This window comes from Macrotis lagotis, chromosome X, assembly GCF_037893015.1.
Source record: "Macrotis lagotis isolate mMagLag1 chromosome X, bilby.v1.9.chrom.fasta, whole genome shotgun sequence".
NCBI classification, from domain to species: domain Eukaryota; kingdom Metazoa; phylum Chordata; class Mammalia; order Peramelemorphia; family Peramelidae; genus Macrotis; species Macrotis lagotis.
In genome coordinates this window covers 655,200,219-655,214,640 of record NC_133666.1, presented here as the reverse complement: position 1 = coordinate 655,214,640, position 14,422 = coordinate 655,200,219, and the positions used below count along the sequence as shown (strand labels likewise).

The window sequence follows — 14,422 nt, the reverse complement described above, 5'->3', positions numbered from 1 at the left end:
TAATGTTCTATGAGTGACAATGTCCTAAGGCATCTTCCTAAGCATTAGAGAAGGGTAGCACTGGTGGCAGGGAGACCCATACAGGTGGAAAGATAACGGGAAGGGCCATGAGAATGAGACAGAGAAAAAGGTTGGATTGAATGTTGGGAGAGTGTGTGTTGTGTGTGTAATCAGAAGATGGTAGATTTTTGATCTGGGCAATAGGATGGTGGCATCATCAATGACAATTGGAAAGTCATGAGAACCAGCTTCTTTTTGTAAGGGGAAAGATATGAGCACCATTTTGGATGGTTAAAATTGAGTTATTAGTGAGACCTATGCATCTGGAGGTGGAAGGAGGGGAAGAACTGGATAGAGTATTTAGAGAGGGGGCCAAGAGCAGGTCGAATAGGGAGCCAGCCCCCTTAAGGGTTAAGGAAGATAAGGATCAGGTGTTGTGGGCTGCAGAGAGCATCAGCCTTGTAAGTGAAAACCTGGCCTCCTGATTCTGACTTTGTGAAACTAGTGGCTTCAACTTTGGCCCCTCAGATTTCCTCATATGTAAAGGAATGAGGTTGGTCCAGTTGATCTCTAAGGTAAATCTATGATTCCATATTTTTATGAAGTAGGCAGAGAAGGAACAGTTAGAGAGGTTGGAGGAAAGCTGAGTAAGACATGCAGTGACTTGGAAGTGTCTGGGTGGAGGGGATTGTCCTCAGTGTCAAAAACTGCAAGAAGGGTCGGGAAAGGACAGAATAGGGGCCTGGATTTGAGTGAAGACTGGACTGTTGGGAGAGTGGTAGGGATGGAAGTAAGCTTTCAGAGAGAAGAGTGGTGTTGAAGGTGATAGACAAGCCAGGTGATTTTGACTGGAGGATAGAGGTGGGATAGAGTGCAATTACAAATAAGGCGGCTTGCCCAGAATGCTGGGACTTGGAAGGTGCTAACTGGACTTGCTCTGCTGCTGCAATCAGGTGAGTTTAATTAGTTTGGAAAGCTTATTGGACAGTAAAGTAGTACAATGGATTGTGTGTTAGACCTGGACTCATCTCCTTGAGTTCAAATGTAACCTCAGACACTTCCTAGCTGTGTGACCCTGGGTAGGTCACAACTCTATTTGCCTCAGTTCCCTCATCAGCCAAATGAACTGGAGAAGAAATTAGCAAATGACTCCAGTGTCTTTGCCAAAAAAACTGAGTTAGACACAACATCAAAACTATTAGTTAAAATTGGAAGCTACCAGATGTTGCATACTTCCTCTTTCCAGCTTTAGCACCACCCTTCCCCTTTGTGGCAGAGGTCCCTCACTGACCCGGGATCATTGTACCCTTCCCCCAATTGAGTTTGTCTTAAAAGGTTAACTTAAGGATGTTATTTAGGAGGAAGGATAAAGTGGCTGACAGGTTTTATAAAGCTCGTCTTAGACTTAAGAACATGATAGTTATGACTTCCATAGAAGGAAGTAGGAGAGGCCAATGGGAAAAAGCCAATGGTGAAAAAGTAATCATGGGACAAGGAGAGGAGGGGCCAACAGCAAGCCAGTTGTAATTGATATTTGGGTAGGTGGGTGAGCAATTCTGGGGCAGTCGATGTTTGGGTAATTGAACTCTGAGTTGTGTTCTCACCATCCTACCTTCTCTGGGTGAGGGATCCTTAGAGAAGCTCATAACAAAGGGACAGAACTCTGCCTCTCCTCATGCTCCTGTTCAGCCTAAAACTTAAAAAAGTGAATGCCTTTTGTTTTTATGCCACCTTCGTTTCCCATAGTATTCCTCCTTCTTGCCCTACCCAGTGAGTTATTGCTTATAATAATAAGTAACATTTATGTAGAACCTTTTGCAAAGTGCCTTACAGTTGTGATCTCATTGGATCCTCACAAACAGGCCTAGGAATTAGGTGCTGTTATTGTTGAGGAACTTAGGCAATCTGGTCAAGTGACTTGTCCAGGGTCCTATAGCTGGTTAAATGTGTGGGACTGAATTTGGACTTAGGTCTTCCCGACTCAGGTCCAGAATGCTATCCATTGTGTCACCTAGCTGATAATTAAGAAAAAAAGAGAAGAAAAATAATTACTTCAGCAAAACTAACCCGAGTCCAACAATTTATGGAGTATTTGATACCCACAGTACCTCACCCCAATTTTTTTTTTAAACCTTTCCCAGTTCCCAATCCTACCCAGCTTGAGGATGACACTGCCATAATTGTGTGAGTTAAAGATTATTTTGTCACCTGGGAGAAAGATCGGTTGGTTCAGGGGAGGGATGGCAGGCAGAAGACCCCTTGAAAGACTAATACAGAGGAGAGGGCCTCAGCTAAGTCTTTGGCTTTGTGAGTGAAGAGATGATGTGAGGAGATGAGAGTCAAGGGGAGGAGGTAGTTTTGAATTGGGGTGAGTAGAGGCAGGGTGGTGGCTTCAGAAGAAACAGGGAAGTTGAAGAGAGGGTCAGTATGAAGGGAAGATGATGACACCAATTTTGCACATGCTGAGTATGAGAAGTCCAGGAGGTGTGGAGGGGTCCAGTAGGCATTTAGGGATGTTGGGTAAACTCGGTGGATTTTAGAGCTGATTCTATGAATCTGGGAGACATCTGCATAGAGATGATTAATTGTACTTGGGGGCTGATAAGATCCTCAAGGGATAATTGCGTAGCCTATTCTCATTAGAAAAGCACATCTTTCCACTGTGAATAGGATACTGTGACTCCTAGGTGGGGCAGTGGATAGAGACTTGATTTTAAAATCCCGACTCAGATACTTAACAACTGTATGACCATGGCCAAGTTTCACTGAAACTCTATGTAAAATGGCAAAAACAATAATCTTCACGGGGTTGTAGTGAGTTTCAAACGGACTGATATACATAAATGCTAGTTGTTCTCGTGTACTGTGAGTTCATCCAAGGGTCTGAGAGCATGTTCCCCAGGGTTATTTTCACTTCTCTCTCTTAGCAGCTGCAATCAGCTGTTTTTGTCCTTTTAATTCACCCTTCTCTACACCTAGCCATTCCCTCCTCTCTAGTCACCCAGCAGCTGCCTTGATTTGGTTTATATCCCTTAGGGAAGCCAGAGCCCCCATGGCCCCAGAAAGAGACCTGCTAGAACCTGACCATAGAAGTGGAGATTGCTTGGTGAGCAGGAATTCTGGAAAAAAGATAAAGATGTCTTCTGACACTGATGTTTCTGAATTGCCTATGAGCCTGGAAGGATTTAGCAAGATAATATATTTCCACCACTTGGTGAATGTAAGCTGAAGAAAGAAGAGAAGAAAATTTTTCATTGTCCACTCCTGCTAAAACCTTCTGGAAGTATGAATTTCCTTGGGAAGATGAAATGTGTGTGTCCACCTCATTCATTAATGAGGTGACCACTATTGCAGGGGACAGAAATTCTTGACCCTTTTCCCTGAGTAGAAAGTAGTCATTTGGGGAGTTTCAATAAAATAACATTTTATTTTCTTTCTATCCCATATGGCAACGAGAGACTAAAATGATGTTTTCTTGAAAGTCATATGGAATGAGGAAGGAGACTCAAACTAGACCTAACCTGTTTTAGGAGATTTTACTAGAGTAGATGGAGAAGATAGTGACTAAAGATGGGATAATTTTATGATACAGGCAAATGAGTTATTGACATTTTGAAAACAAGATTGATTATGGAGGGATCTGGGCTAAAGTGAAGGGAAGTGGGAGGTCTCTGCTGTAGTTTGGTCAACTTCCTAAATTATCTGCAATCATGGCATCAGTCTTTCTTCTAAGCAACCCTCCTCTCAGACAATGGGCCTACATGTTCTCTCCATACATTTGCACATAGAACTCCAAAGCCTTCGTTCACAAGAAAAGAAAGAAGAGTGTGCAGACAACCAGTCTTGAGAGACAACCATCCTTGAGGAGTGGGAGATAGATGATGGATTACCAAAGAAAACTGAGGAGTGGTCAGGTAGGAAGAGGATCAGTCAACAAGCATTTATCAAACCCCCTAAGCAGTGAGAATTCAAAGAAATAAAAATGAAGCCTTATGATAGAGCTAATATGAAAAAAACACTGTACAAACAAGCTAAATGATTTGTTTTTGCATGACAATTGGGATTAAGTGACTTGCTCAAGGTCACACAGCTAGTAAGCATAAAGTGTTTGAGGCTGGATTTGAACTCAGGTCCTTCTGATTCCTGAGTCAGTGCTCTATCCACTGCATCACCTAACTTCTCCTAGTTTGTGGATTACTGGCAGACAGGGAAAGCAGTACCCGGAACCTAGTACAACTTGTTACATGAGGTGGTTTTGTTCCCTTGTCCTCTTTCTCACATCTCTTTCCTATTTTCCTCTAGGGTAATAAGTATGTATGCCAATTCCAAAGAAAGTGAGGCTCATTACTCCTCATCTTCCCCCCCCCATTCCACTGCAAAAGCTTTTTCTAGACTTTTTTATGTGAAATAACTTAACCCATTCTACCTCTCCTTTCCATTTTTCCCAGTACATTCCTTTCTCCTCCATTAACTCCATCTTTTTTAATGTCTTATACATTCCAGTTCAACTCCCTCCTATGCCTTGTCTATATTTGTTCCTTCTAATTGACCTTATAAATGAGGAGGTTCATGTGAATTATTAGTATCATCTTCCCAGACAGGAATATAAGCAATTCAGCATCATTAAGTACCTCATAATTTGCCTTTCCCATCTACTCTCTCTATTCTTCATCTGAGTTCTGTACTTGAAGATCAGACTTTCTGTTCAGCTCTGGTAATTTCATTAGGAATGTCTGAAAGATCCCTATTTCTTTTTCTTTTTTAGTTTTGCAAGGCAATGGGGTTAAGTGACTTGCCCAAGGCCACACAGCTAGGTAATAAGTATCTGAGGCTGGATTTGAACTCAGGTCCTCCTGACTCTAGGACCAGTGCTCTATCCACTGTGCCACCTAGCTGCCCCTGAAAGACCCCTGTTTCATTGAATGTTCAGCTTTTCCCCTGAAAGAATATGTTTAATTCTGCTGGATAGTTAAGTTTTGGTTGTAATCCAAGCTGTTTTGCCTTCTGGAAATATTCTAATCTCTACAAACCCTAATGTAGATGCTGCTAAATCTTGTGTAATCCTGACTGTGACTCCACATTATTTGAACTGTTTCTTTCTGACTGCTTTTTCCTTCTTGACTTGGGAGTTCTGAAATTTGGCGATAATATTCCTGGAAGTTTTCATTTGGTGATCTCTTTTAGGAGTGATTGGTGGATTCTTTCATTTTTCTATTTTACCCTCTGCTTCTAGGATATTGATAATTTTCTTGGATAATTTCTTGAAAAATAACATCTAGGCTCTTTTTTTGGGTTATGATGATAGTTCCAATAACTTTAAAATTATCTCTCTTGGATCTGTTTTCCAGATCAGTTTTTTTTTTTAGGTTTTTGCAAGGCAAATGGGGTTAAGTGGCTTGCCCAAGGCCACACAGCTAGGTAATTATTAAGTATCTGAGACCGGATCTGAACCCAGGTACTCCTGACTCCAAGGTCAGTGCTTTATCCACTACACCACCTAGCCACCCTCAGTTGTTTTTCAATTGAGGTATTTCACATTTTCTTCTAGTTTTTCATTCTTTTGGTTTTATTTTATTGTTTTTTGATTTCTCACAAAGTCATCAGCTTTTCTTAGACTCCATTCTACATTTTAAGAAATTATTTTCTTTAGAGAGCTTTTGTATCTCCTTTTCCATTTGTCCAATTTGCTTTTTAAAGCATTCTCCTATTCCTTGGCCTTTTGGACTGCTTTTTCCATTTGACCCAAACTGGTTTTTAACATGTTATTTTTTTCAGTATTTTTTATATTTTCTTCACCAAGCTGCTGACTTGGTTTTCATGATTTTTCCTGCATCACTCTCACTTCTCTTCCAATTTTTCCTCTGCCTCCTTTTCTTAGTTTTTAAGATCTTTTTTTGAGCTCTTCCTTATCCTGAGACCAGTTTATATTTTCTTGGAGGTTTTGGATGTAGAAACTTTGACTATGTTATCTTCTGAGTGTGTATTTTGATCTTCCATAGAACAAAGTAATTGTCTGTGGTTGGACTTTTTTCTTCTTCTGTTGTTTGCTCATTTCCCCAATCTATGACTTGATTTTAACTCTTTGTTAAGGTGGGGCTCTGCTTCTAGGATGGAGGTCACTCCCAAGCTTTTGAGGGTTTTTATAGCTGTTTTCAGGGCAAGCAAAGAGACCTCTGAAATCTCCCCTGAACCCCTTACTGTCTATGAATTGAGCTCTCTGGAAGCAGCTGCCAGGTGGCTCCCTGCTTGGTGGCTCCTCAGGCCTATTTCTGGTCCCCTGGAGCAAGAGACTGAGGCCTGTGGTGGACTGCACTCTGCACTCACTCTGGTGTGGCAGGGTTTTTCTGCTGACCTTCCAAGTTGTCCTTGGTGATCCCTGGGCTGAGAAGTCCGGAAAACACCACATACCACAGACCCAGGTGCCCTCCCAGGGACCCAGGTGCCCTCCAGTCAGTTCCTGCATGGCTGGAGCTGGTTCACTCTGGCTGAGTTGCAGGCCCTTTCTAACTCTGTTGCAACAGACCCTTCTTGCAGATCTTCCAAGCTGTCTTGGGCTGGAAGATTGTTTCCCTCAGTCTTTTTGTGGGTTCTGCTACTCTAGAATTTGGTTAGAATCATTATTTAAAAGTATTTGTAGTGGTTTGGGGGGGGTGGAGTCACTGCATTTACTCTGCCATCATGGCTCTACTATTCTCATATTTATTTATAATATTTTTAAAATATTGTATTTATCCATATAAATTTGATCTTCACAGTAAACCTGCAAGATAGTGCTGTTATCTCTATTTCACAGTTGAAAAAATTAAAGCAAAGGTTAAATGACTTGCCACAGGGTCACATAGTAAGTTCTGAGTCCAGATTTGAGTTTGGCATTCTATGTATGAAAAGACCAGCTACCTGTATTTCAAGGATCTCAGATTTTATTAAGGTGGGTTATTTGCCAGAAAAGCAGGTCAAAACCCTTCCAGGGTTTGGTACCTGGTATTTCAGAGGCCAGAAACCAAACCAAACCAAAACCAAATTCCCTCCCTGAAGCCAAACTCTGAAGATAGACTGAGTCTCAAACAAAAGACCTATTGTTCATCAGTAGAACTCAAACCCTTTTAAGCTTGGTAGGACTCCAATGAGGCAGCTTTCGGGATCACAAATGGAACATAGTAATGGCAAAAGAAGGAGAGGAAGACTATGGAAGGAAAGGTGGAGGATTGAGGATCTTCAGTGAAGGTCTGTCTCTTCGGGGGAAATGGGGAAGTAAAGCCCAGTGAAGCAGGAGAACCCGAAAGTGGAAGGTTTTTAACCACAGTACAATCCAGGTCCCAGCAGCTATATTGCAAGCCAGCAGGGAGGGATCCAACCCCAAACAAAGTCTGACCCTGGGGCAAAAGACAGGACTGGGTTGGGAACAAATCACTCTATAGATAAAACCTGGACTTAAAGGAGGAAACAGACTCTTGACAGGCAAGGCCTGAACTGCCTAGGCAACATCTTAAGCAACAACAAGCAAGGGATCAGATCCCAGCCCCACCATAAAATGTTTGGGTCTATACTCCCTATACCTCAGGATCAAAGCTCAGACATTTCAAGATGAGCAAAAAAGCTAAAAGAGCGCTCATTATAGAAGGCCACTATTCAGATAAAGATGATAATGCTACTGTGGAAGAAGAAAACAGTGAAAAATTACCCATTCTCAAAAGAGTATGAACTGGACTCAAATCCAAAAGCTCATAGAAGAGCTGAAAAAAGAATTTAAAAACCAAAGGAGAAAGGAAGAAGAAAAATGGGGGGAAAAAGTCCTGCAGGAAAATTATGAAAAATTGACCAAAGAAATCAACTCCTTTAAAAGTAAAAATGACCAACTGGAAAAAGAAACACAAAAGTTAATTGAAGAAAATAAAACCCTAAAAATTAGAATTGAACAAATAGAAATCAATGTATCTATGAGAATTAGAATTAATGAGGGAAAAAAAGATTATGAGAGAGAAACAAACAACATAAAAAAAGAGTCTCAGGCAAGAAAGAGCGAGGAGGGTCAGGCTTAAGGGATTTCAAGAGTGCATCGAAAGGGGTTAGGTGTGAGGAAACCAGAAAGGTAGGAAAGGGCCAGGTTAAAAAGGCTTTAAAAGCCTAAACAGAGTATTTTATATTTGATCCTGAAGGGAATAGGGAGCTAATGGAGTTTATTTGAATGGAGAGTTGAGGCAGGGTGGGGACCTGGGGGGGATGGGAGAGGCAACAGCTGCATACAGGATGAACTAGACTGGGGAGAGATGAGACAAGGAGACTGACCATTACAAAAATGCAAATCCTCATACAACACACTGAGTATTTGAAGTTCAGACTCTTAGAGGTTGTCTAGTTCAATTTCTTCATTTTCCATAGGGAGAAACTGAAGCCCAGAAAAGTGATCTGATTCACCTAGGATGATGCAACTAATACATGTCTGAAGTCTTCTTGAACTGACCTAGATGTCTTGTAATTCTAGTTTGTATGTATCACTTATTTGTATGTCTTTTATTTGAGAGACAGTGTGGTATTGGATAGAGAACAAGTCTTGGAGCCTGGAAGATCTGGGTTCAAGTCTTCTTCTCTAAATTGTTGTGGGATCCTAGTTATGTCATTGATCTCCTAGAGCTTTAGGCATCTCTCTTAAAGGTTAATTCTCCAAGCCTGATCTGAGGACCCCCAAGGGGTTCCCAAGTCCCTTCCAGGGGGTTCATGAGGTCAAAACTATTTTCATAATTTTGAGAAATGACCTATTTCTAGGACTTAGATGATAGAAGTGATCCATTTCTAATTACTGATTGACCTCTGAATATACCCAAAAGTTATTATGTGCCCAACAACTGACTTGATTAGCTACATTTAGAGTTAGGAATGAAAGATCAACAAACTTCATCTATAAGATTAACAAACTTTATCTAACATGGTTATTAGTGGGGAGAGGCAGTCTAGACTACCATCTGATTGTTTACCCCTAAGATTTCCCTAGAGCAGCAGAGTACACAGAATGCCAAACCTGGAGTCAGGAAAACTCATCTCCCTGAGTTCAAATCTGGCCTCAGATACTTACTAGCTCACTAGTATGACCCTGGGCAAGTCACTTACCCCTGTTTGCCTGTTTCCTCATCTGTAAAATGAACCGGAGAGGAAGTGGCAAACCATTCTAGTGTAGAAAATCCTAAAAGGAGTCATGAAGAATCAAACATGACTGAAAATACAGCTGAACAAAGCAAAAAACAAAAGATTTCCCTTCCATCTATTCACTGTGAATCTGCCCAGTATCAACAATCAGACAGAGACTCAGGAGACCTGTGCTCTCAGTAGGGGAACTACCAAACCACTGGGCACTATAGTTTTCTGGTATGGCTGTAGTTCAAGGGAGCCACTTACATTTGTGCCTGAGAGTAAAAAATGACCTGATCGATGATTCTTCTAGCTCTTCTTTTCCTTCTTGCTAGCTTCATAACCACTCCACACTGATAATATTGATTTTTCAATTTTTAAAATTGTAAATATTGCTAGATATAACCCACATGAACAAAAACTCTTGATAGGGATAGGGGAGGGTATTCAATAATTTTTCAGAGTGTAAAAGACTCCTAAGGTCAACAAGTTTGAGAATTGCCCAAGATTATAAATTGCAAAGAAGGTGCTGACCTGCCTTTGTGGAGTGAGTTTCCTCATCTGGGAGGACTCTATGTCCATGAAACCACAAACCCAGTTCCTATCTCTATATCTCTATCTGCCCTTTATTCATTTGGAAATTTGTTCTTGTGAGGCTCCCATCTACCCCCAACATCTCTCCCACCCTGTCCACTGAATATAAGCTTGAAGGCAGTGCAGTTTTGTGGAAAAATGTTGACTCTGGAGTCAAGGGAACCTGAGTTCAAATCTGCCTTGAATAATTATTACCGAGGACACCCAGCCTCATGGTCTCAGTTTCTTCATCTGTAAAATGAAGGGACTGGAGAAGATGGTCTCTGAAGTCCCTTCCAGCTCTAATCTATGATCCAGTGTCCATAGCAGAGAGTCTGGTTCACAGTCATCGCTTACTGCTTGTTTGATTATTGATTATTGTTTAGTTGTGTCTAATTCTTCATGATGTCATGGATTGTGCTGTCACGCCAATATTGCCCACTGGATTTTCTAGGCACAGACACTGGAGTGATTTGCCACTTCCTTCTCCAGTTCATTTTACATAAAAGATGAGGAAACTGAGGCAAACAGGGTGAAGTGACTTGCCCAGGTCACACAGCTACTATTTGTCTGAGGTCATGGTCTTAGTGACTCCAGGCTCATTGCTTTAGCTGGAAAATATTAATAGTAGTAGTAATAATAATAATAATAGCAATTCATTTATATACCCTTTAAAACACATTTTTGTAGCACTTTAAAATTTGGAAAGCTGTCTCTTGATTCTTGATTGGCTGAAATGAAATAGTGTGTAGAGGACAGAAAGGCTGTTATGGGGTGGGTGAGTGGCTGGGCAGGGAGCATTGGTGGAGTCAAGTTCATCTCAAAGGCAGAGCAGGTCAATCTCTCCCTTCCTTGGGCTCTCAGGCCTCTAATTGCTCCCAAACTCCTGTTCTTTCACCTACTTTTGCCCCTTCATCTCTTCTACCCTATCCCTTCCCGGGCCTCATTTCAGCCTCCATTCCTGCAGCAGGTTCTTTCTACCAGACAGGAGCTGAGACTTCCCACATTGACTGAAGGTAAGAAACAATTGACTAATTTTCAGTTCTCCCACAAGGGGAAAAAAAAGGGAAAGTAAGTGTGCTTAAGTAACCGGATTGCAAGTTACCCAGAGGATTCCTTACTGGTAGGATTTCAGGCAGTGTCATTTGAAGGAGAGAAGGTTTTGGACACTGGGTGTCCTTGTGGACTCCAAAAGCACTCCCTGCCCCAGGGAGACACTCCACTCCACACTCTCCATCCAACCTTGGGGTCTGTGGTATTGGGAAACCAAGGTCCCAGAGCCAGAATTGGAAGCCTCACTTGCCCAAGACCGGAAATCACAGTCAGCACTTCTTTTCCTGGGAGATGGGTGGGGGGAGACATGGGGGGGGGATGATATAGTAGGAACCTAGAGGGGCTGTCATCTCAGAGTCCGGCAGATTGTCATCAGCACCTTCTCAACTGCCCAAAGGTGAGAGATGTCTCCCCCAACTTCTCCTCATCTTCACCCCTCACCAAACCTCTAGGGATCCCATCTCTAGAAACTTTTATATTGACTTTCTTAGAAAGAACCTAGATTCTCCCACCTCTCTGTCCCACCTCCAGTGACGGCTTTATACAGCGACCAACTATTCTTGTTTTCACTGGGATAGCTGATTCCAAATTTCCCTTCTCCTCAGGAGCCAGTGAGATGAAGACTGCCTTCACTTGCTTCTTCCTCTTCTCCCTCGTCCTTCCTGGGCACCTCGTCCTGGGGCAGCCTCAATATTCCCTAGATGAGCTCGTAAACAAGAAGATTGAGAAACAAGTTAGCTCCTATGGTACCACAGCCCCTGGATATGGATAGATCCCAACCTTGTCCCTTATTCCAAACCCAAACCTGATCTACCTCTGACACAACCCTAGCTGACCCTTGTGCCTGCCTAATCCAGTCCCAAACTAACCTGAATTGGACCTAGACCCTAATCCTTTGCCTGACCCATCAGATGCTCCCTGCCTAACCTTCCTCTGACTTCTGCTCCCAGAAACTATTGGAGTAGGTTCTAATGGGTAAAGGAGGGGAACCAGCAATAGAGACACGGGAAGGTCTGGGAGCTCCCTGGCTGGTATCAAAAGGGAAGTATCCTGGTAAAGGAGAAGACTGGACATGAATCTTACCACCTTTCTCTTCTTCATAATTGTTCAGTTTTGTCCATTTTAAGCAAGTTTCAACTAATCTGCTCCAGTGTTACCTCTCGGGGTGCTCTAGTCACCTGTCCTTCAGGTAAGTCTAGAACCTAGTGTTCTAACCCTGACTTCCCCTCCCCTAGGCTTTTGGCATCTAGGACCCAGTGTCTCCTATCCATAGGACCCTAGTATCTGGCCCTCAGCTTCAACTTCTCCAGGACCCTGATTCTAAGGCTTAATTTCCCTCCCCACCCAGGATTTCAGTCTAAACCCTTCCTACTCCACCAAGACTGCAGTGTTCAAGCCCCAGGCTTCCTTCTCAGGGTTCACGGTCACAGGTTGTGCATGTGGCTCAGCATGTGGCTCCTGGGATGTTCGTGAGACCACCACTTGTCACTGTCAATGCGCTGGAATGGACTGGACTAGTGCCCGCTGCTGCAAGTTTGGACGCCTTTGATGAACCAAGATAAAGCCTTCCCTTGTCTTCTTCCCTTCAAATCTTTCTTTTAAAAAAATGTGTATTTTTTGTGGGGTAGTGGGGTTAAGTGACTTTCCCAAGGTGACACAATTAGTAAGTATTAAGCTTCTGAGTCAGGATTTAAACTTGGGTCCTCCTGATTCCAGGGCCAGTGCTCTACCAAATCCTCCTTCAGTGGGACTTGCTCCCAGGAGTCAAAGTCAGGGGATTAAATAAATGTGACATGTGGTCATAGTTCTGGAGTGATTTTCTTTGGGGTCTACTCAAATTTCTGCCAGCCCTCACCTGCTATACCTACCAGAATATTTCTCTGTGAACCCCAAACAAGGGTGTCAAGTACTGCTAACGGCAGCAACTGTTATGGAAGGGACTAGGAAATAGAGTCTGGGCCTGGATCCATGGTTATTAGGAAAGAACCTTGACTGGTAGAAGTTTGCCTGGGAGCACTCCAAGAACCCTTATTTCCTCTTCCCTTTAATTCCACAGGTAGGAGTCAGGGTGATGAATCTCAAAGAGGGTGGGTTAGGAAACTATAAACTTATGAAAATGAATATATGGAGGCTGAGTCCAGCTCAGGATTATCTGAAAGACTTCTCCCCTTGGCTCCCACCTACCAAGAAACTTGGCCATCGCCAAATCTATGATTTTGTTACTCTGTTCACTTTACTTCCTATCCAGCTGGGCAGTTCGTGTGTAAATTGGTCAACTTTAAGGTACCAGACTGGGGCTGATTCCTGGGTCCTGTGCATAGGAAATTTGGGGACTGGAATCCAGCTTGCGGGAGGAGCATAGGTTGAAGCAGATGATAAAGGAATTTCACCCTGCCCAACCATCCTGACTCTTTAAATTGATCCCTGGCTCCTCCCTCCCCTCCTAATCCTGAAGCCTCCTAACCTCAGGAAGTTCCCCAAGATCCCAGGGAACCTTCCAGAATTGGTATTTAAGGGTCCAAATGTCAAGGAGTCTCAGTGTCCTAGTTTTGAATAGTCTCAGTGTAATTAGTCTCACCCTAGTCCCTCTCCTCTTCTTGGAAGAGAAGCCCACACCCTTCCCCATTCTATGCTGTCCCTGGTGCTGAAGTTGAGGGGGAGAGAGGATGGGGGGGGAGGATAGACACCTGGGATTGTTTGCAAACCTCTGCCTTTGTGGGTTTGGTTTCACCTCCTTGCACAACTTCTCCCTTCATTACCAGAAAGACTGATGAAGACCCAGGAGTCATCAGTCCCCCAAACTTCCCCTATCCCAACTAAACTGTTGAGCACTTCTGCATGGGAAGATAATCATTGTACATAGAAAGGGCAGGGAAGAGATAAATCAAAGAGCAGCTTGCGGAGATTGGGTGCAAAAAGAGAAGTCCAAGAATATGGACTGAGGGTAGAGGGATCCGGGTCCCTGGACCTAGGATAGGAATGAGCCAGTGGGAAATAGAAGGGCAGGGTCCCAGAAGATAGAAGAGATGAGTCTATTGAGACTAGGGGCAAGGATTCAGGACATGTGGATTAAGGACAAGAATAGGGGGAGGCAAGCAAAAGGATAGGGTCCTGGAAAATAAAGAGAATGAAAACAGAGGAAAGCAGCATGATATAGTGGAAACACTGGGTCTCGAGTCAGAGGCCAGGTTCAAATATCAACTCTCCCACATTCTACTTGTATGACTTTTGGCAAAAGTCACTTCCTAGCTTTGCCCTCAGATTCTTCCTCTAAAATTAAGAAATTGAACTAGATGACCTCTGAAATTCCTTCCAGCTCTATGATCTTAAGACATTGGGGAATGGGGACAGAAAGATAGGGACAGACATGTATTTTGGGGGGAACTGTGGGGTCCTACCCCTACCCCTTTCAATCCTACCATTCTTAGGGAATGCCTTCCATACTGTGGAGTGGACTTTGGTCATAAGCTCCGTATGACTCTATTGTGGTGCCATCACTCCTTCTCAGAGCTGTTTGTGGTACTTAGAAAAAGCTACCCATGCCAGACCATTTGCTTTGATCAATGACATCTATGGAAAAGTAGGCTGTCAATTAACTAATTCATCAACCAGTTAGGGAAGTTAGCATATATTTTGATCTGGGGCAGGGGTTAGGATGTGACCCAGGTGTCAG

At 43.0% G+C, this 14,422-nt stretch overlaps 1 long non-coding RNA gene across 1 annotated transcript; it reads left to right on the top strand.

Moving 5' to 3' along the window:
- The first annotated feature begins 11,412 nt into the window (after positions 1–11,412).
- LOC141497675 (uncharacterized) lies at positions 11,413–12,166 on the top strand. Its single transcript, XR_012471407.1, has 3 exons — positions 11,413–11,482; positions 11,861–11,938; positions 12,098–12,166. It is a non-coding gene; the product is annotated as an uncharacterized LOC141497675 (long non-coding RNA).
- Positions 12,167–14,422: the final 2,256 nt, after the last annotated feature.